This window comes from Diadema antillarum, unplaced genomic scaffold (genome assembly GCF_040938485.1).
Source record: "Diadema antillarum isolate AM-2024a unplaced genomic scaffold, OU_Dant_1.0 scf00000010, whole genome shotgun sequence".
NCBI classification, from domain to species: domain Eukaryota; kingdom Metazoa; phylum Echinodermata; class Echinoidea; order Diadematoida; family Diadematidae; genus Diadema; species Diadema antillarum.
The window spans coordinates 1,976,860-1,999,740 of NW_027270899.1; the positions used below are offsets into that span (position 1 = coordinate 1,976,860).

Below are 22,881 nucleotides of genomic sequence, written 5' to 3' on the forward strand. Positions count from 1 at the left end.
GTATAGGCCTACATCAGAAATGGCAAGATTGGGAGACTTGTTACAGTCCCAGTCTGAATGACTTCCAAGTCACAGAGGTTATTTGGCAACTGAAAACAACTCAAGCTGAACAATCATCGATATGATTATAGTCCTATGTACAATCCGTTGCTTTTTATATCATCACACACTACTACAACGAGTGCAAAATGAGTCTGGAATGCTAACGCCGAGTAGGTTGGATTTGAAATACTGCAGCTGGAATGCCAGCATCACCACTGCCTCGACACGCAAATGACTGTCCATCTTCTTGCCATTCGCCGAGCCTTTCTTCGCCATCATCATCTGATTTTCTGCCTGGACGTGGTTGACGCTGACACTCAAATAGCGATGTAAACAGGAACAAACACCACAATAACAATACTCTGCAATTCATTTTCGAAACTTTCAAAGTGCAAATCTTATAGCAAGCGAGCGGAAGACGGAAAGAACTGGCTGATAACGTACTCAAAACCACGGATGGTGTGTGAGCAGACGACAGAAAGAACTGGCCTATAAACTTATCCAAAACCACAGTGGCGCTCTATATGTGAGATACATTTTCAGAAGCCTAGGCACCGAGTTACACTATTAGACCGGGTTACACTTTAAGACCTTAACAAACGTGACCTCTTCCTTATTACGTAATGACAGAATGATTGCCCTCGCTCACTGGGGCTAAATTTAGGCTTCTCCCACTTGAAGTGAATGTGCCCAGAGCCTTTGCCTTCGGCAAAGGCGGCGACTTCGTCGCCGCGGAGTCCAATTGGCAAAGGGTCTGGAAACCAGACTACTGTAACTGATGATGTACGCAAAATAGGGAGAGTACAGTACAGTACTTACATTAGTATCAGATCCCTCGCCCTCTTCACTTCTGACTTGCACAGACCACAGTCGACCCTCAACTTGTACCTGACATTACGTGAAACTGGTAAATATGTCCATTTAACTTTTCAGAAAGTCTATTTGACCTATCGTTGGTCCTACTTAAAAAGAGGGATTACCAAAGAGGGCAAATGGCAAGTTGGAACATAACTTGACCGAAACTTAGAAATATCTGTATCTGGTCGTCGGGGATATGTTCCGTGGTGTGGAGACTGCGTCTGGTTTCACGGATCCCCTCCTACTAGTAGCTTCTGTCTCTGGAGCCTAACAGTTAGTGAAGTCTATTAGGAGTGATAACGTCAAAATAAATAAAAGACTAAAAATAGATAAAAATAAAGATAAAAGACTCCTCCGGACAGACGGATTTTGCCCAGACGGATCTTTTTGTCTAGCACATAATGCCGCACATAACACATTCTAACTGGATCAAAGTGTCGTGTTTTGTTGTAGACTAGATGGTTCTGTGTCATGCCGCAATACCGGTATGTTAGATCTAACGTTAAAAGTAAAGATAGATACCGCCGCTGTGCTGCCGCACCGGTAACTGCGATCAGCCCCACACAACGCTACGCAGTATAACCATGGATCTCTGTTAGTAGCTCCATGGTATAACTGTGTACAAGGAGCGCCCCGGGGGGGTTACGATACCAGTTGACCGAAAGATCGGTCTGTATCTGTGCGTCGGGGAATGTTCCGCGGAGACTGCGTCTGGCTTCACGGATCCCCTCCGTGTCTACGGAGGACAGCGTTAATTGCAAAATATAAAAGAGTCCTCCGGACAGACGGATCTTTCTGTCTACGATACCAGTTGTCTTATGAAGGAGGAGATGTTGCGTATTAAAACTAGCACTCATTACACTAGCTCCGTGCATGGTAAATTCATACTTGCCAACTCAACCGCATTTGGCGGTAGACTACCGCTCTTAAAAACAGAGCTACCAAGTCTCACGCATTCTGCGTGAGACTCAAGCATTTAGGGGCCGTCTCACGATCTCACGCATTGCACCCATTTTTCTCACGCATTGGGCGAAGTCTGCAACTTGTTCCTATGATAATGAGCATAGCTCAAAAGATTAAAGTGATAGTTGCAATTGAAGGTATATTTTCCTTTTGTCTTTCAAGATAAGTGAAAAATAGTCACTTAAGTATGCACCTGATCACCTGATTAAGAGCTAAAAATTGCAAAAGCTCCCTACCGTGGGAGGCCAGGGGGGAAAAACCCCTCCCACACCCTCGCCCGCACGCACATTCGCATGCCGAGATGCCGAGTCATGAAAATCTCACTCATAAAATTTTTTTGAACTTGGCATCCCTGTAAAAGATTTCATTACGACATTAGCAGCATTCAAGCTAGCGCTGCTCGCATAGGCATCCTGGATTCTAACATGTTACCGCTTTCTCAAATGAAAATGTTGGCAAGTATAAATTACTCTCGGTAGGTTTATTGCCACTTGGTCTACTGAATAGTAGCAGGGATGCCAAGTTCAAAAAAATTTTATGAGTGAGATTTTCATGACTCTGCATCTCGGCATGCGAATGTGCGCTGCGAGCGAGGGTGTGGGAGGGGTTTTCCCCCCCTGTGGCCTCCCGCCACGGTAGGGAGCTTTTTCAATTTTTAGCTCTTAATGGTGCGATCAGGTGCATACTTAAGTGACTATTTTTTACTTATTTTGAAAGACAAAAGGGAAATATACCTTCATTTGCAACTATCACTTTAATCTTTTGAGCTATACTCATTATTATAGGCCCAAGTTGCAGACTTGGTCCGATGCGTGAGAAAAATGGGTGTCATAGATCGTGAGGTTGACCCTAAATGCTTGAGTCTCACGCAGAATGCGTGAGACTTGGTAGCTCTGTAGTAGTATCAGACGGTCTACTTCCCAGTTCGTCTAACACCACTACGCCTACGGCGGTACGGCCAAACTCATTTAACAATTAGGCTGCGTTCATGCAAAACTAGTAGAATTGCGTTTCTAAACGTGTTTAGTTGCGTTGCGTTCATGCGATTTTTCCATTTAAATGCGTTTCAAAATGCTGACCTGAAACGCGGCAAAAAAGGGCGTTTTGAATCATGATTCTGCCAGAATCACAATCGCAGAAACCACATGAACGCAACCGTGATTTCAATCATGATTCTATGACGTCATTGTGCGCTGTGTGCATGCGTGTCTCACGGGGTATCCCACAGCGTCTGGTTCTGTTCGCTCGCTTGCGTACGTCTTGTGAATCGTGTATTTCGGTACCATACCTGCACTAGTTTGTTTACATCAACGCCATATACCATGGTACCGATTCTATGCTATAGTATCTAGCTAGCTATTTATTATAATACATAGGGGCCTAATACATGTAATTACTCTCCGATTGAGTCGATAATAGTAATGGCTGCAGCTGTGTCTACCAAGAAAAAACAATTGGAGAGACGAAGAATTAAGATTTTTCCTCAATCTGTGGGGCAGAGCCTGAATGCCACAGCTTATTGGAAGGTATTCACAGAAATAAAACAGAAAGGCATACAATAAACTGATCAGTTGGCAGAAGGAGGTCAGGCTCGAGTTGCAGTTCAGAGACAAGGTCAAACTGCGCAGTGCGCTGCGCAATGGCAATGGATGAGCTGAGCCAGAATCAGCGTTGCGAAAGCCCGCATGAACGCTCTTCCGCGGAGATCGTGATTCATGTTTGTGATTCTGGCTGCGAAATTCGCATGAACGTGCCCTTAAATAGTCTAACCTTACTGTCATCAATATTGTCTAGAATTCCTATTTGGTCCATTCTCACTTGGTCTAAAGCCCAGTTTGGCTAATAAATTATCATTTCGTCTAATGACCAGATAGTCTTATTGCAGAGACTCCCACCCCAAGCACCTTCTGAAACAAAACGGGATTAGATACCCTAGCTAGAGCCTAGCTAGACCATGTGGGTTGAGACTAAATGGTCAGGGATGCCAAGTTCAAAAAAATTTTGTTAGTGAGATTTTCATGACTCAGCATCTCGGCATGCGAATGTGCATGCGAGCGAGGGTGTGGGAGGGGTTTTTTCCCCCTTGTGGCCGGAGTCCCACGGTAGGGAGCTTTTTCAAATTTTAGCTCTTAATGGTGCGATCAAGGTGCATACTTAAGTGACTATAAGACAAAAGGGAAATATACCTTCGTTTGCAACTATCACTTTAATCTTTTGAGCTATGCTCATTATTACAGGCCCAATTTGCAGACTTCACCTGATACGTGAGTAAAATGGGTGTCATGCGTGAGATCGTGAGATGGCCCCTAAATGCTTGAGTCTCACGCAGAATGCGTGAGACTTGGTAGCTCTGAATGGCCATTGGACGAAGTGGGAGCTAGAATCTGGACCAAGTGATAGATCACCGCATGGTATACTACAGTGAAACCCCATTATATTCACGAGGTCTGTAGGACCGCAGATATTGCCTCGTTGTAACCGTACGCATTAAAAACAAAGAAAAACATAAGCACAAATTTTCTATACCAATCAATCAAATTAAGAATAGTCTTTGCGTTGTTATCACACAGTGCTCTGTGGATCATGGCCATATCAAATATCTACTAGGTCGAAATGCAAACCCCCAAAAGTCGACATTTTGTGACAACCATCAGGCAGTTAACTATCCCACATTCTCTCCTACAGCTTAAAGGGATGCAGTCCTCACGAAATTAAAAAAAAATATGTTGTTGTTGGTACCTCCATGAACTACTTTCATCAAAAACAAACTTTCAAATCACCAAATAAGCTCGTACATTTCGGTTAAAAAAGTGTGACTCTGCAAATGAGCAAGTCTTGGCGGAGAGTCATACGTCATCGATGCACAACTCTTTCCAGCGGTGTTCTGCTCGTCATCCCTAGTTATTTATAAATACATGTTTACTATTTATTTTTATATTAATTGTATATAAATAAGCTTGAAATATTTTGTTTGAAATAATAAAACCACATATTGTCACATTTTGTGAAAAAATCAGATATGATCATTTTGAACACTTAAATTGGTTTTCTGAGGCACGGCTGTCAACTTGAAAGTAGGGCATCAATGACGTTGCACCTTTTGGCAGGCTCTTACACGATCGCTTGCAGAAATTATTTTTTTTAAATCGCGTACGGAGACAATTTTTTATGTCCACGCGTATAAATTGGTGAAAGGTTATATTTTTTACTCTTCTTGATTATCAGTACAGTGAAAATCTCAGGACTGCTTCCCTTTAAAAGTATGATACAGCTCATCATGCAAACTCGTCAAGCGTGAAAGTTGCACATTTTGTAAAAAATTGAGAAAATGTGTGGAATATACTGGAAAATGAATGACTATGACTGTCCAGGATAACCATTCTACCAACTGCTTGGTTGTTTCATTCGCATTTTGGAAGGTGATTCCTATGTCAACCAGTATGCTTAGTTTCATTCACCGCTCAAGCACAATATGGCGGATTACGGTGACCCTTTGCTCTTGACGATGCGGACTGTTCTTAGGGGAAATTTTCTTCAATTTGTTACATACATTGATCAATATTTACATAAGAGTTCTCCCATATTCAAGTGGCTATTCAGATAGAAGTTTTGATACGTTTAAAGGGAATCTCTCCTCTAAAATTTGAGAGGTGTGAGAGCATGTCCTAAGAACTCTAGAGAAGATTCTATCCCATCACAAAAAATGTCCCACACTGTGAAATGTTAATTTTGATAAATCAGCACGCACTAGTGCACGCTGCAATAGTAGCCAAATCTGAAAATAGTAGCCTCGCGTAGACCATAGGTGTGTGCACATTTCCTTCGTTCGCCTCCGTCTTCACACAGCTATATATCGAATACTGTCTATCGGTATCGCCTCATCGAGCCTTATGCATCCTTATGAGTATAGCCAGGCTGCCGCAGCTGCCTGGTCAGTGGCGCGGCACGGCGCAGTAGCACCAACCTAGCTACGTACATGGACATTTGTGTGCGTTTGCATGTTTGAGAGTATCGTAGTACACTGATCGTATGGAAAATTATCGAACTACACAATCGACTTCAGTCAATAAGGCCAGAAGACTACTCTTAGATCAAGGCGCATGTAATTTTTGGCATTTTAGAGGTTGCTCTATAATGTCTAGTCTATATTGCTATATCTCTGTATGTGAGTAACGTTGCACTCTTATATTTCATAGGGATATTACCAGAGGTACAATAACCTGCAATGTCAGAAAACTACATTTCTGTGTACAGATACACTTTAAAGAGTGTGCTGCATTGCGAAAATAGATTAAAAATGTCCAGGAAGTGGCATCGCGGCACAAGCAGACTTAACTCGATGTGTGCAGAACAAACATGGAACTACGATCGCGACACACCATACTGTCGTGATGAAGCTTGAAGGTGGGTCACGGTCAAGCAAATTTAATCTTACATCTATCTAGAGTCAGACTTGACTTGGGTTAACAGAGAGCAGAGCTAGAGAGGACTAGAAGCCTAACTTATAAGTGATATTATGAAATTCTAAATTAAGCCTCATTTAAACCAAGCACAGTAGCACGGTAGTATATTTGTTGTTGTGTTGTTGTTGTTGAGATGGGGTCTACCACCAAGTTCTACTGCTCAAACATCATGGGTAAAACCAGTACAGTACTCTCCGCATAATCGGGTAGGCTCGGGCAGAGCATTTCTTACCCGATTAAGCGGAGTACCCGATTAAAAGAAGAACACGTCTCATTCACAATTGACACACACAATGTGTACGTATACATGCATTATACACTGCACCAAACACCTACACTGTATGCTTAACACGCGTGCTTGCACGGTACATTATATAATACCTTACATTCGCTCAGTCAGGAGCAATAATAAGGTAGTATTTATGTGAGGTCACTGAATGGCTTTATGTTTTTATGAGTGGATGGGGTTGTGTTGATTGAAGGTATTGTTTGTCAATGGAAATAATTATTGGAATGATCTTTAAATGATCACATTGATTTTTGATGTATGTAATTTTGGGTCAGTTGTGTTATAAAATATTCTGTTATTTGAGAGTTTTGTAGTAGGGCTTGAAGTGCCACAAATGTGATATGTTATATAGTTTATACGTTTGCATCCTAAAATCCTAGTAAGTATTGTTCATAGTATCAACATCATTATATCAATTAGTAAAATGTACAGTAGTATATAGAAGAATTTAAAATGAATATGTCTTATTGGTATAACAAATTGGTGCTGTTGTTGTTTTGTTCCAGTGTTCCACGTTTTACAAGCGTGGCTTTTTTAGTGGAACACTGTTTTCCATCATTGTGATTATTTACTATTTTTGTTGCCATGACAAAGTGCATTGTTTCTTTTTTACGACATCATTCGTGTATAATTTATATTGTATTGAAAAAAAAATCCTTTATCGGACGAGTGTAAGAGAAATGAAAAAAAAATTGTATCACTTTGGATTATGTCAACTTTTTCTTTTCTTTTCTTTGTGATGATGGAAATAAATAAACTATTGAAATTGAAATTGAAATTGAAGTGTAAAATTTATTGTTATGAGATCTGGCTGTGGATAGATTCATTACAGCTGCTGTTCATTTTTGTATATTTATACCCCCGCCAAACGAAGTTTGAAGGGGGTATATAGGAATCAGCGGACGGGCGGTCGGTCGTGCGGTCGGTCGGGCGGTCGGTCCGTTGCAAATCTTGCGTCGCGAACTACTTCCTCAGTTTTCAACCGATTCCCATAAAACTTGGCACAGATGTGTGCCTTGGGTTGTAGATGTGCAAGACATATTTTTTGACAGTACCCAAAAGTACGTTGCCATGGTAACGGCATATTATGGGCAAAAATGGGTACAAATCTTGCGTCGCGAACTACTTCCTCAGTTTTCAACCGATTCCCATAAAACTTGGCACAGATGTGTGCCTTGGGTTGTAGATGTGCAAGACGTATTTTTTGACAGTACCCAAAAGTACGTTGCCATGGTAACGGCATATTATGGGCAAAAATGGGTACAAATCTTGCGTCGCGAACTCCTCCCACAGTTTTTGATCAATTTTTATGAAATTAGGTACAGATGTTCATCTGAATATGTTAATGTGCAAGACACATATTTCCGCAATGGCAAAAAGTGCGTTGCCATGGTAACGGCATGTTATTGGTAAAATATAGGGCAAAATGCTTCATGGCAAAACTGCTTCATCAGTGTTCTTCCAATTCTCATGGAATTCATATTGAATGTTTGTCTTAGGATATAGGTCAGCATGACACATTTCTTGACAGTGACAAAAAGTATGTTGCCATGGTAACAGCTCACATATTATGAGCCAAAATGATGGAAAATTTTGTGTTGCAAACTACTTCCTCAGTTTTTGCCCAATTTCCATGAAACTTGGTACAGATGTGTGCCTTTGGTTGTAGATGTGCAAGACGCATTTTTCGACAGTACCCGAAAGTACGTTGCCATGGTAACGGCATATTAATGGCAGAAGATCAAGGAAAGATCTTGCGGATTTAACTACTTCCTCAGTTTTTTGACCAAAGCTTATGAAATGTTGTTTTGACCAAAGCTTATGAAATGTTGTTTGCCGGGGGTATAACCAGTCGCTGTAGCGACATTTCTAGTTGACAGTGCCCGACATTATTGTCCTGATTGAAATGTTCACCGGTATGTTGGTGGTTTTGTTTGTAACCAGGCTTGTTTGTAACTCACATTTTGAAACAGGTTTATTATAGCTGCGGTTCATTCTTTTTATATTTAACCCTATAAAGCCCAAGGGGGGGCACATTGTGCCCCCCCTACCAGATTTTCGTTTGCCACTCCTTCGCCCTTAATCCGATTTCAACCAAATTTGGTGACTTTTCCTAAAATCTTATTGCGAACATTTTGATATATAATTTAGCTATGTTTGATGTTGTTGGTTGCCATGGCAACCATAAACTGACAACCATGTCAGTCATATTTTGCATCTTTTTTCTGTTCCCATTTCATTTAACAGCATTACAGTGTATGAAATGGGTGTTTCTTGGCTGAAATTTGTTGAAGGAGCAAAATTCGAAGTAATTATGGTCCTGGAAAGTTTTTCTTATTATTTCCTTTGTTTTTATGTGACAAAGGCATAAAACAATAGACATAATAGAGATAATTGAAAACAATAATGTTTTCTAAAGATTGCCCTTATATTTTGAGTTATTTTGATTCCTTCACCCAAGTTATGCCTCTAATATCATTAGTTTATCGTATTATCAATTTGCGATCTCAAAATTCCAGGATTATGCAAATATGAAATGTCATAACTATACATGTACCCATCCCAAACATTTCATCTCAGGTCTCATAATGTATCACTATGTTGATATGAATAGCGCCCCCATGTGGTGACCTTGAGAAATTTCAACCATAACAAATAATAAAATTCCACTTACTTATCATTTGTAGCAAATATGAAAATGATTGGTCTATAATAAGACATATATAATGGAGATGAAGAAATTATACAGAAAAATCATGTTTTTAGCATATTTCCTATGTATTTCTTTGTATTTTGGTAAATAGCGCCCTCCATGGGTGACCTTGTGAAAATTCAAATGTACGATCATGTAGAGTATGAGTTACTCTACCCACATGCCAAATATGACGATGATACATCAAATAATAAAAAAGTTATATAGGGGGGGCACAATGTGCCCCCCCCCCCCCCTTGGGCCTGCGAGGGGTCAAAATAGCTTGGGCTTAATAGGGTTAACAGTGTTTGATATCATACAGTGCTTATATAGTGCTTTAAGGAGAGGGATATTATTGATTATTGATAATAGTGTTTTGATTAAATGTTTATTGGTAGGTGCTTATGTTGGTTTTGTTTGTAACTCATATTTTGAAACAGCTGTATAGCTGCTGTTCATATTTTGTATATTTGGCAGTGTCTGACAATATTGCTCTGATTAAAATGTTTACCGGTATGATGTTGGTAGTTTTTGTTTGTAGCTCATAGATTTTTTTTTCTTTCCTCGTTTCATCTGCATATACGTGCTCCAGGAAACAGGATTATGGGCCAGGGACAAATTTCACATTCCTCTCTCCTCCTCTCTCTCTGTCTGTCTGTATGTCTCTCTCTCTCTCTCTCTCTCTCTCTATCTCCCTTGGTGTGGGTTATGGAGCAAAGGGTTTTGGGTATATATTGTAAGTATAAATGTTGAAAAGGAATTTGATGTATTTATTTAACCTTATAGGGAATATTAGAGGGTTTATTTAGTTATGTTATGTTTGATATTACTGGTTGTTATGCTATAAAGTGAGATTCATGTTAGTTATTTGGGTGTGTGTGTGTGTGAGTGTGTGTGTTATTTTGAATTTTCTGATATAAGTTTTGTTTGTAAATTTAAAATTGGGGGCTGAGAAGGGTGGAAGTAGTTTGATTTATATAGGGTTCTGAAGAATTGATATATTGTATGTAATAGATTTGTAGGGTGTTGTTTGTTTTCATTGTGCTTATCATAGACGTAATTATGGAATTGTGATGTAAACTATGTGTACTGTTATGATCATTTTGTTGCAATGTAATGCCAGTGGAAGCCAAATTTCTGTGTCTGACATAGACCAATTGATAAAGAAATGAAAGAATGAATGAATGAATAATTTTCACTCTTTTTATGGACAAAAATATTGTCTTCAGAAAACTTTGTCGTTTCACTATAGATTCCTCGCTAACACGCCGGCGTTTTCCAAAATGAACACGTCTCTTCACGTGCACTAGTCGCGCAGAACGTCGGGTTGATTTTCGAGAAGTGACTGGGGAAAAGCAAAATTATGGAGCTGGTGCATTGCCTGATTTTCATTGCAAACTTCTCGTATTGTGAATGTTGTTGCGGAGCAACGGAGGAGCGCAATTGTGTTCAACTCCTGTCTCTAATCGTTGTGAGTGCCAGTTACATGTGTAATGTTTGTTTACGTGTGGCAAGTCGGTACTGGTACATGTGTTTTAATGTTTTGAAATCACTCCCCATGTATATAATTGGTCTTCTTTGCAAATTAAGCAGAAAAAGCGATTAGCCTTGGAAAATTTGCCATTCATGGCTTCTTAAAGTGTTATATCTGCGATAAAATGTGGGTAGAAATTAGATAAGAAGAAAATTATTTACCCATTTATGCGGAGAGGCAACCCGATTATCACGTAATTTTAACGTGCATTGGAACTGATTTTGACATTACTACCCAATTAAACGAAGTACCCGTTAAAGCGATACCCGATTACGCGGAGAGTACTGTATTGCAATGTCAGACCAGAGAATTTGACCCATGTGATAGTATGATAGAAATTGGAATTTACAGTCCACAGTAAATTAAGGTTTATTACAGAGCTGTATACCATCTACTGAATATTAAACTCATTTGATACTTTGACAGGGAAGTTGAAGCAGCCTACACAGTAAAATAGAGCATAGATGAACATAATCATAATGAGAATGAAACTTTAACATCTTGACTGATTTATTCTATACATTGAATATCTTTCTCGTCGTACTGTAATCAAAGGGGAAAGGGATATTTGGTCAAAATCTGAAGTAGTGAACGGCCACATACTGTACATGTACACTTGGCTCTGTAGCAATTGTAGGTTCTACAGTACATTACTGTTAATAAATTAAAATCTTTTTCGTAACCTGCAGAAACAGACATTGGCGATAGAACGGTGGTATGAAACTTAAGCATACAAGCCGCCTAGCTTATTTTGGGCATGAAACTTGTGAATTGCTACCAATTAAAACTGTATGCATACTTCAGACAAAAACTTTTGATCACATTTTACTTCAATAAATTTTTGCTCTATGCAAAATTCACAAAAATTTTGTGCACACAAAAATCCCTGGTTTGATCATGTACACTACGTGATATATCTTGTTATGTACAATGTACAGTTGTACTTGCAACAATTACTTGAAAGATTTAATCATTTTTTTTCTTTTACATTTTATGTGTAAGTTGATAAAAATCTTTGTCTTGTACATAGAATTTCCACTGTTCAGAAGGTATTTTAGAGTAATTAATTTCTTTCTTCTGCTTAGAAAATAACATGGAAGCGCAGGATACTGTGCAACAGCTATTATAGAATGGGTAGCGAGAATCCTGTGATCTGATTGGTCGAGAGCTATGTGTTGATTTTTACTGGCTGCATGCTGAGTCACAGTGGTAAACATGTTATCGCGCACTGAGCAAGAGTACGCGTACTTGTAACAAAGGTTCGCGCACTAAAGCAAGCGTTCGCGCACTCAGGTTGGCCATGCGTCCAGTAAAAACTGATGCACATCTGGCCGTGCGTCCAGTAGAAACTGATGCATGCTTGTTTACGGCAAGCCAAAAGGAAATGCATCCAGTAATTTTGTCATCGGGTAACAGGATAGAAAAATGGGTTTTTGACAAGAAAATTACCCATTCTATAAATCAGATGGCGCACATGTCTTTTCGTGCGTCAGTCGAGATATAGTGTGCATGCGGTAACTATGGAATTTAGCCTAAACCCACTCGGCTTCGCCTCGTGGGTTAAGCATTCCATAGTTACCTTATGCACACAATTCGGACTGACGCACTCCGACCTGTGCGTCATTTGTATACCGACATTTATGTAACTTGACGACCACACTGCATGCACAAGACAATTCAACGGAAGCACAGATTTCAACTGGCTTGTTGATCCGTAAGGCTTAAATGTGTTGTATTTTGTGACTAACAACCGAGTGATAGTTTTTATACACTAAGTTTTGCTATATTTTCAAGATGATATAAAATTATGGTAACACAGTGTACCAACATTGAAGCTTAGACAGTAATGATAGTTATTCAACAAAGTACAACATGTAATAAGGTAATTGGTAAAATGGTACATTTTAGGGATGTTAGGTTATTGTCCGTTTCCAATAATATTATGCATTATTCCCAATACAATACCATCTTATAGAGCAATTTCATGAGAGATAACTTTGTCCCAATTGCTTCAAAGAAGCAATCTGTTGAATCTTTGCCAAAATGAATATTCCTGGGGTAACATAAATAATGATGGACAGACATGTGTACAATGTCGGGTGGTCAATGTCCATCGACCATACATATATTTTGTTGCTCAACTGAATTGTCTAATATTGATTAAGAAGGATAATGACAGGCACTAAAATTTTATAGACCACTGTGTTATACATGCAGACTTACTAGAAAAGTTTATATTTTCCCATGACTAATCTTTTTATCTTTGCGCAACTTTCTCTTTGTGCGAAATGCACAAAAATTTCAACTTCTTGAAAATTTTCACTTTACAGTAGTGGGAAAGTGGCACAGACAAAACTGTCACATTTTCTGTCTGTCCCTGTTAAATACATTTTCCATTAAGTCAAGAAATGACGTAAAACACAGTGTGCAATATTTTAGGGCTTTGTGCCAAAATTCTAATAGATTGCTTCTTTGAAGCAATTTCTGGGCACAGTTACAAATTGTATCTCTCAGTAAAGTGTTCAATAAGATGGTATGGGGGGGGGTAATGTTCTACAGTTTGAGCTAGTTTTAACAATGCGTGAACAAACTGAGAAATTGTTGGTGGAATGATGCTCAAAGTACATGTACACTGTTCTTTTTATATAGAATATTATGAAAATGGGAAGATAAGAGTGGTCCTTGATTAGGATACATTGTACTTGTAATTACAGTAATCCTCGCTTAAGTCAACATCGCACAAGTCGACAACTTGCAGTTGACATGGTAGAAAAGTCCCGATTTTCCCCTTTGTTATTCCTTACAAATTTCCTCGTCTTAGTCGACTGACTCGTGTAATTCGACATGATTTTCAGTGCCAACTGAGCTGAATGATAGGTGTTAATTCCTTCGATAAGTCAACATAATTTTTCACTCAAATTCTTCTCGCCATACTCTGAAAAAGAATTGTTTGATTCGTAGCATTGCACTCGCTAATTCGCTAGTGTACAGCACAGAACCATTTGGCCATGGATCCGTTGTCTCATACACCTGAATATAATAGGCATACACTCATTTACACTAGAGTACTAGTACCCAAGGTAGTTCACTTTCTCCCCCTTTCTCCCCCTTTCTCCCTGTATCATTTGGTCCAGGTATATCAGCGTGCTGCAACTTATGGTACAAACATGGAGCTAAAGCTGCATGGTCCAATGAGGGTGCAGCGGGAAATTGCTCTCCAAAAAGATTTTCTCGCTTTTTGTCGTGTTTAAAATTATATGCATTGTACCGGGGGTTGTACAGGGAGGTTGTACAGTGTACACTTGCCTTCCAAGCCAAGTCAAAAACATATTTCATGTGATGACAGTTAGTAATGTATACAATTTTGTCAAATATGCTTATATTAAACCTCCTCTCTGCACGCTCATCTTGTTCACGCAGCTTGCAGGAATATGTTTGTTACGGGTGATTTTGTTTATCCGAAATACAATGAGGTTCGATCTTTATTCTGAAGATTCGTTATTCTCAAACACACACAAATTTTGTAGACCTTGGTGATATTTGTTATCGGAACATGAAATAGGCCTTTTCGTTAATCTGAATATTCTTACGTTAATTATTCCGAAGCGGGATTAGAAACCTGGGCCTGTTTCTAGAAACTTTGCGTTTAAATGCAGCTGAAAAAATCAAATGCAGTTGTATCAAATCACACACAATTTTGCATTCAAATGCAAGTGTGTTGCTGAAAAGACTTGCGTTTGATAATCATACGGATTTAAGTAGAAAGTTGTACGAAACTGAAACTCAACTGCGTTTAAACGCAACTCTAAAAATCAAATACAGGTCCATCAACTCACACGCAATGCTGTATTTAAACACCAGAGTGTTGCAGAAAAGACTTGCGGTTTTTCGTACGTAACTAGAAACTGCGTTTAAACGCATCTCTAAAAATCAATGCAAGTGTGTTGCTGAAAAGACTTGAATATCAATGAAAAAATTGTAACAAATTGTTACAGTTCGCTATGCCAAAGGTTTAAATGTCAGTCCAAAGTTTACAGTCCGACAATAGAATGAGTTTTGTTTTTACAAAGGTTATTAATCCGAAAATAAGGTGTCATTTTCGGATTAACAAACCTTCTTTTTTTTTCAGACGGGACCGCGATGTACAGAGCAGTAATGTTGTGAATCAGAGCACGAGAACAATTCTTTTCCAGAGTAATACAATAGAAATTTAAGCAAAACAAATATGGCGACCTAGGAGAGGAAAATCATACATATTTTACTCAGTCAGGAGTGAAAAATCATGTCAACAGAATCATACAAAATCAAATGCAAATCTTTTCAGCACTGCACTTGAATTAAAATCACAAAGTTGCATGCAACTTTTGGAATTTGCATTTGATTTTTCAAATTAAGTTTAAAACGAAAAGTTTCTAGAAATGGGCCCACGTTTCAAAGTCCTGCTCTCGAGAAATTACTCTAGCGATTTGGCAATTGTGCGTTTTCGTTAATAATCCGTGCGAGATTTATGCATGAACTAAAGCATGATCGTTACTAATGTCAGTAGGCATGTTTGAACGTCAAAAGGAGTCAGATTTGGATAGCGATCCACATCACAATCCAAATCTTACTCATTACAGGGGAAATTACTTTTCATTAAATTATAAGTCGACAAAATGTCGACTTACACGTAAGTCGACATGTTTAGCTCAGTCCCGATTATGTCGACTTAGGCGAGGTTGACCGTATTCCAGCAACCTGATTATTATCACAGACTGCTATGGGACCCTTAAAGTACTTTGACATGACAGTTATAGGCCTATTCTTAAGGAGACATCCTAAAGCTTCCATTACGTGGATAGCGGATGCCTTTTTGCCTACAATTCGCTTGCTTTAATCTTTCCTGTAGCTGACATTTTGACAAAGTGAAAGAAACTTGTCTCACTATACATGTGCATTTAATGCATGCTTTGTATGATAACACTAGCACATTTAGATGATTAGCAAAAATTTTTGTGCAGACTTTCGGCGCGCAGAACTATTTTTCTGACCGTAAATACAATATATCGATTGTTAATGTTAAATAGATTTTTCAAGTATTACATTGTACTAAAATTATATCAATGCTGAAGACATGTTTGTTGTGCCTTTTCAAGAAAATTGTGATACACCTAGAAAATCTTTAGTGATACCATTGTAACTCACAAAGTAGTGTAACCGAAGAAAAGTTAAAAATGACCATTTGAAATTGATTGATTGATTACTTTATTGTCCACTCGGGAAATTCTTTGTACATTGGATATCACAACAAAATAAACATTCAATACATCACAGGTGCACCACAGACATATGACAGAAATGCTGCATTATGGGTCAGTACATTGTATATTAGGAACTTGAAGTGGAGTGAAGTAGCATTTCGAGTTACAATGAAATATTGTTTATTTTTGGCATTGTTTGTTTGCAGATAAAAGCAATAGAAAGATTAGTCATGAAGAAAAGAGTTATCAAGGTGAAAGACAAGGAATTGAGAGAGGCAGATGGTTTTAGATATTTCTCTAAGCTCAATCTATTGAGGGCATTTTTTATTTATTTTTCTTATATATTCATCTCGAAACTATATGTAAAACAGTAACTTGGTGTTGATTAATCTCTGTCATTCTTTTTTAAAGTGGTAAATTGAATACACTATATATTTTCCCCTTGAAACTCGAGGAGCAATCAGATTTATGAGATTTATCTATATAACGCCTAAATAGATCCTTGTCATTTGATTGGTTGTTTCATTTGATTGGTTGTTTGACACTGATCATTTAGCCCATTTCACTTTGACTTCATCATCCATGCAATTGTGGCTCCATTTACCTTGCAATCTTAGATCCATACAATTTGCTTCATTGCACGCACGCCGAGAGCCCGGTACACTACGGATGTAAAACGCTTGCGTTTACAGTGTATAAGGTTATGCGACAGTGCGCTAGCGTAAATCACTCAGTGAGCACTCTCGCGATCTCAGATTCTCTCTTGTTTCTAAATTGATAAAACATCAAATGACAAGGATCTATTTTAGGCGTTATATAAAACAAATAATTGTGATAAATCTTTTTAATTTGTGCAAAGGACAGAATATTGAATTCGGTGAAAGATGAAATCTTTGATCCATTCAACGAGGCGCAGCCGAGTTGAATGGATCATTTCCTCTTTCACCTCATGAATTATTCTGTCTGTTGCACTCATAAACATTCATTGTTTGTATAAAATTGCATGCGCATTGCGTACTATATCCATGCACATGAAAAGTGATTTTAGATCAGCAGCAATTTTTTTTTTTGTACATGTATTATTTTTATACCCCCACCCACACATAGTGTGTATGGGGGTATTAAAGGTGCATAGTCCTGGTAGTGTAGAGGGCGCTGTTGATGATACTGCCGATCACTGTTAGCATTGATACGAAGATTACCGAAGTTGAGCTGTCATCAAGAGTAAAGCGCATAGGTGTTGCTATTAAGTAACGTTGCCTTCGTTGTCTTCTCTGCGCATCGCGCAGTCTGTAATAATGCGAGGGTGCGTGCATGTGCTTCTTATTATGACATTACAAAAGAAGTTTGCTAAAGCTGTCATCCCCCTCAGCCGAATCATGAGCCGAACTGTGATCGGACCACTGACTACAGTGAATCGGACTTCTTCAGACTCGGGCAAGTGGGCCACAGCGTAAGCGCTAAAGAGGAGTCGATAGCGTTGTCCGGCGTCACCGTCTCTAAAGGAGACTTGCGCCGTGCGCCCGCGTACACATTAGACTAAAACACCGGGACCTGAGGTCGGTTGGCCGGTCGGTCGGTCCGTCGGTCCATCCATTGCAAAATCTTGTGGATCAAACACCTCACTCATTTTTTGAGCAATTGACCCCAAATTTGGCATGTGTGACCGCTATCAAAGGTAGATGTGCAAGACACCTTTTTCGTTAGTATTACATTATGCATTGGCTGGGCATGGCAACGGCATATTTTGTAAAGAAAGCACTGTGGACCCTTGGTTGCCATTGCTTGATGGTTTATTTCTGCCCGCAGGCAATGCTTGAATGTAACTCACATAGTATACACAAATTGTCATGTTTGACAATAAACGCTAACAATATGTTTGAACACATAAGTTGGACTAAACAATATGCTCACTAAACAATGTTTGAGCACTAAACCATATGCTCATTGCTCACTCAATAATATGCTGTAATGATCAACATTTTATCTTTGGCTCACTGCTGATGACACGGCCAGTTAGATTTAAAACATCATCTATGGACGGGCATTTCAAGCTCAGCACTAATGTAACCATTTTGCACTTCTCATCAATGTTATCAAAACTACCATTAAAGGTAGAGCTTAAACCAGTTGGAGCATTTGAATAAATGAATAATTGTTGACACCATAGTAAAACGTATTTGTCTCGGTTTTGGGTTGTGTAGTCACTTGCTGGGCGATCGTACCTCGTCCCAGCACGCAATTACGCCAACGGGATGGTGCTAGCTTTTATTCTTTATGAAGTATAGGGGCCCAGAGAAGTTTAATGCCACCTTCATAACCTCGCACGATATTGCCGCTTACTGGCCAGCCCAGGTACCACCCAAAGTGCTCATGCAAATGAGCAAGCTGTCCAATCCGGCCCAACCTCCCACCATAATGCAAGCTGACGGGCTAGCCTAGGCACCCCACAAAGCAGAACACACACTGCTCAAGTAAATGAGCAAGCTGCCCAATCCAGCCCAACCTCCCTCCATAATGAAACTTAATGGGCTAGCCCAGCACCACAAGAGACAGAACAAACGACCAAACAGACAAACGCACGACATAACGACAAAAAATGCTCATGGAAATGAGCGGCTGCCCAATCCGGCCCAACCTCCCACCATTACATCAGCCAGCGGGCTAGCCCGGGTGCCCCATAAATGTGCTCATGGCAATGAGCAAGCTGCCCAATCCAGCCCAACCTCCCACCATAACGAAAGCTGACGGCTAGCCCGGGTACCACCAAGATGGACTGGCCATGGTACAACATAATACATTGTGACTTCGAACAAACCAACTGCCCCAACTTCTCACCCTGTATTAGAATATTGGCTGGCCATAGTGGCCTAATACAAGTAGCCGAAACATGAGCGAGTAGCACCATCCTGCCCGAAAACTTGGGCCCTGGCACTCAAGTGTAATGCACCTCTTTGCCAGTTGCTTAGGGTGGGATTTCACGGAGCACGCGAACGATTTGCGAAGGACGCGAATGACAAAATCCAACATTCGGAAAAGTTTTTCTCCGAATGTTTTCCGACAATGAAGCCGAAAACTATTCTTGCGCAATTTGTGCGAAGTTTCCACGACGTATGTGCGAATGTCGTGTGTATCATTGCTAAAGTACAGCATGTTACGTACACGAAGAACACGCGACGGAAATGCGAACACCGAAAAATTTTCAATAATCATGGGAGAAAATGTACCCAAGGAGAGGTGGAAGCTGTCTTGAGTTGAATTTTTTTCTTTCCTCTATTTCTCTTTTCTTTTTCTCTCATTTTTCTATTGTGTGCTTGCCTATCTTTTTTTCCTAGGACGTATCTCCCTAGTAAAGCATATGATCTTTTTTTTTTTTTTTTACAGTTCCTCCAACACATAATCTCTACACTTCAAATAAAATTGTACATACTTTAGATTAATTCTAACTGTATTCTGCGATTTTTTTTTTGTATATCAAACATTTCTTTCTCTTTGCTAGTCTTTAATTTCTTTTGTTACTATAGTTGTTAATAATTGTTTGATGTTTAGGTGTATGCTACGATTTTTATTTGTAGAAAACGTATAGGTCATACATCCCCCAAACGTGCGCTAAACGTTCGCGAGAATGTCTCAAAAGGTACGCGAACAGTTTGCGATTACGTCGTAAAATGATCGGAAAAACTTCGCAGATTTCGCGTAACATTCGCGAGACATTCTCCAAAGTTTCGGAGTCTGTTTGGGGTTTCACGAACATTTTGCGAACATCGCGCGTGTCTTGCGAAGGTCTTGCGCATATGACGAGGCTTTAAAGACACTTTCGAGAACAATTCACGAGCAAATCACGACCAAGTGTGCGGAAAAGGTTCGCAGAAAATTTCAAACTTTTTTGAAATTCTCGCCGAAGTAAAAACGACATTCGCGAACAATTGACGACGCTTCCGAACCCTCACGTTCGTTTGGCGATCTTTTGCAGACCAAAATGCGAATGCTGGATTTTGCCATTCGCGTCCTTCGCAAATCGTTCGCGTGCTCCGTGAAATCCCACCCTTACTAAGACACATCATATGATTTGCTTTATGCTGACATTATTATTCAACACATATTGCATAAGAATGCTCTCTATGCTTCCCAATGGGTTGGGTGGGGGGGACTTAACACGTTGTTGCCTGGGGCAAAGTGCATCGAACAATGGCGGTACGCAGGCTAACGTGGCCCGGTTGCTATAGTAACTTTGCCGGGGGCCGAGCATATCATTAAAAATTGCCAATTTGGCGTATAAACGCCTTACAAATTGAATGAAACTGGAGGGATCCCCCTTGCCTCTCCCAAAATTTACTGATCAGCCTATTATGATCAGGTAATTTTGTAAAGAAAGCACTGTGGACCCTTGGTTGCCATTGCTTGATGGTTTATTTCTGCCCGCAGGCAATGCTTGAATGTAACTCACATAGTATACACAAATTGTCATGTTTGACAATAAACGCTAACAATATGTTTGAACACATAAGTTGGACTAAACAATATGCTCACTAAACAATGTTTGAGCACTAAACCATATGCTCATTGCTCACTCAATAATATGCTGTAATGATCAACATTTTATCTTTGGCTCACTGCTGATGACACGGCCAGTTAGATTTAAAACATCATCTATGGACGGGCATTTCAAGCTCAGCACTAATGTAACCATTTTGCACTTCTCATCAATGTTATCAAAACTACCATTAAAGGTAGAGCTTAAACCAGTTGGAGCATTTGAATAAATGAATAATTGTTGACACCATAGTAAAACGTATTTGTCTCGGTTTTGGGTTGTGTAGTCACTTGCTGGGCGATCGTACCTCGTCCCAGCACGCAATTACGCCAACGGCCGGGATGGTGCTAGCTTTTATTCTTTATGAAGTACAGGGGCCCAGAGAAGTTTAATGCCACCTTCCACCCAATTTTTTTTTTTTTTTTTTTTTGCCTTCCTTAATGGGGCAGCTTTCCTTTATATTTAAATACCTTAACATCGTTACTATAATAAAGTATACAAATAATATATTAAAACCAACCATTGATTCCTAAACAATACGTTGAGGAGCACCAGTCTCTCTCTGGGCCACCATGCATTCAGTTTGTCCATTATTAAAGCCAAAATATAGTTCTGTTTTGAAAGGGTGAATTTTTCTCCTCCTTTCTAAACTAAATGATCCACATTCCAAGTAAGTGTCCAGAACCAAAAAATAAAATTAAACACTTATAGTGACTTTAAATAACAGGGTTTGAATAATCACTAAATGGCCCCTAGAGGGAGCTCTGTATATCATCCTTTAGAAAGAATCTCGAGGTCCCCCCGAGATATTACATTTTATGAACCTTAAATAATCACATATTCACCGGACTATAAGAACTCACAAAACTCTATACACTAGAACCAATTAGGGATTTTGTTTTTTAAAAAGTCCCTAAACTATGCTTTGGCTGTAAGTTATTCTACGAATAAAATTGGGCTGAAAATTGCCACTGGTGGAACAGCGGTGATAGGGGCGAAAAACCAGCAAGTTGCAATGGCGTTTATAGCTAATATTGTGTGTGTGTACTACGCTGGAAAAAATTCCCCTATGGCCCACTATACTGCGCTTGTGCGACCGAGTTTCCACTCCACCACTATGCCCCCAGTGGCAATGTCCCCAGGAAGGTTATCCTTTATCGGGTGTTTGATGTTCATGTAACAACGCCTTAAATATACAAACAGTGTATATAAAATTACGATATGATATGATGTAAATACAGTGGAAACTCGATATAACGAGATGGTCGGGACCGAGTCATTTTCCTCGTTATAGCCGATATCTCGTTATATCAGTAGGCATAAAAGAAGGCATAAAATAATGACATTAATTTGCACATGTGGGACTACCCATCATATTTCAATCAATACTGAAAACTTGATATTGTGTGTGAGGGAATTACTCACCTTTATGGGTAAGAAGATGTTTTTGCCAAGGAAATCCAATATGAAGAATGTGTTTCTTATTAATTGTAGATGTTTGAATTTGTGAATTTATATAGCTTGCGATTGTATCAAGATCGTCTGTGGATTGGTATGTGGTTATCGTATGGGTTTGTGTTGTGTGGAAAGCTTGAATATGGTCTGCACAATGCTGTGTGTGTATGTGACACATTCTGTATGTACATTATGACTGCGTGTGTGTGAAGACGGGGAATTCCCTAAGTAGAAGGCCAATCACAGCATCAGATTGCCTCACACCTGCTAAACGTCATGATGATGTCATGTATGCATATGGCCGTCCCACCACTAGCTGCATGTATCAGTGTGCGTGCACACACACACTTCACACGTACAACATGCAGTGCTAGCTGGAGTGCATTGAAGAAAATGATTATGTGTGTACAAGACAGTTTTTGGCGCATCAAGCTTTACACTCTCGGAAGATGATAGCACATACAGGCGAAGTAAAGCTTTACCGAAGGCATTTTGCTTTACCTCGCTATAGCAGGTTTGATTTACTATGTTTTTCTTTGTTTGGAAGTCACAAAATTTATCTCGTTATAGCAGTTATTTCGTTATAGCCGATCTCGCTATAAGAGTAACATTTTACATAGACTTGTGTGGAAGGAAATTTGGGACCGAGAAAATTTCCTCGTTATAACCAATATCTCGTTGTAGCAGTGCTCGTTATACCGAGTTTCCCCTGTATATCATGCATGCTTCAAGGCTGTATTGCCATGTATTGTGGCATGACCGACTGTCCAGGCGGCCCTGGCCCCTCTATTTGTGTATCATTCTCATAAGC

At 39.5% G+C, this 22,881-nt stretch overlaps 1 protein-coding gene across 1 annotated transcript in view; it reads left to right on the plus strand.

Annotated features, from left to right (window-relative positions):
• The first annotated feature begins 818 nt into the window (after positions 1-818).
• Positions 819-22,881, plus strand: part of LOC139720297 (ornithine aminotransferase, mitochondrial-like) — a 127,295-nt gene continuing 105,232 nt past the window's right edge. Inside the window, exon 1 of the mRNA XM_071631662.1 lies at positions 819-949. The gene's annotated coding sequence lies outside the window, so the exon portion shown is untranslated. The remainder of the gene's footprint in view (positions 950-22,881) is intronic.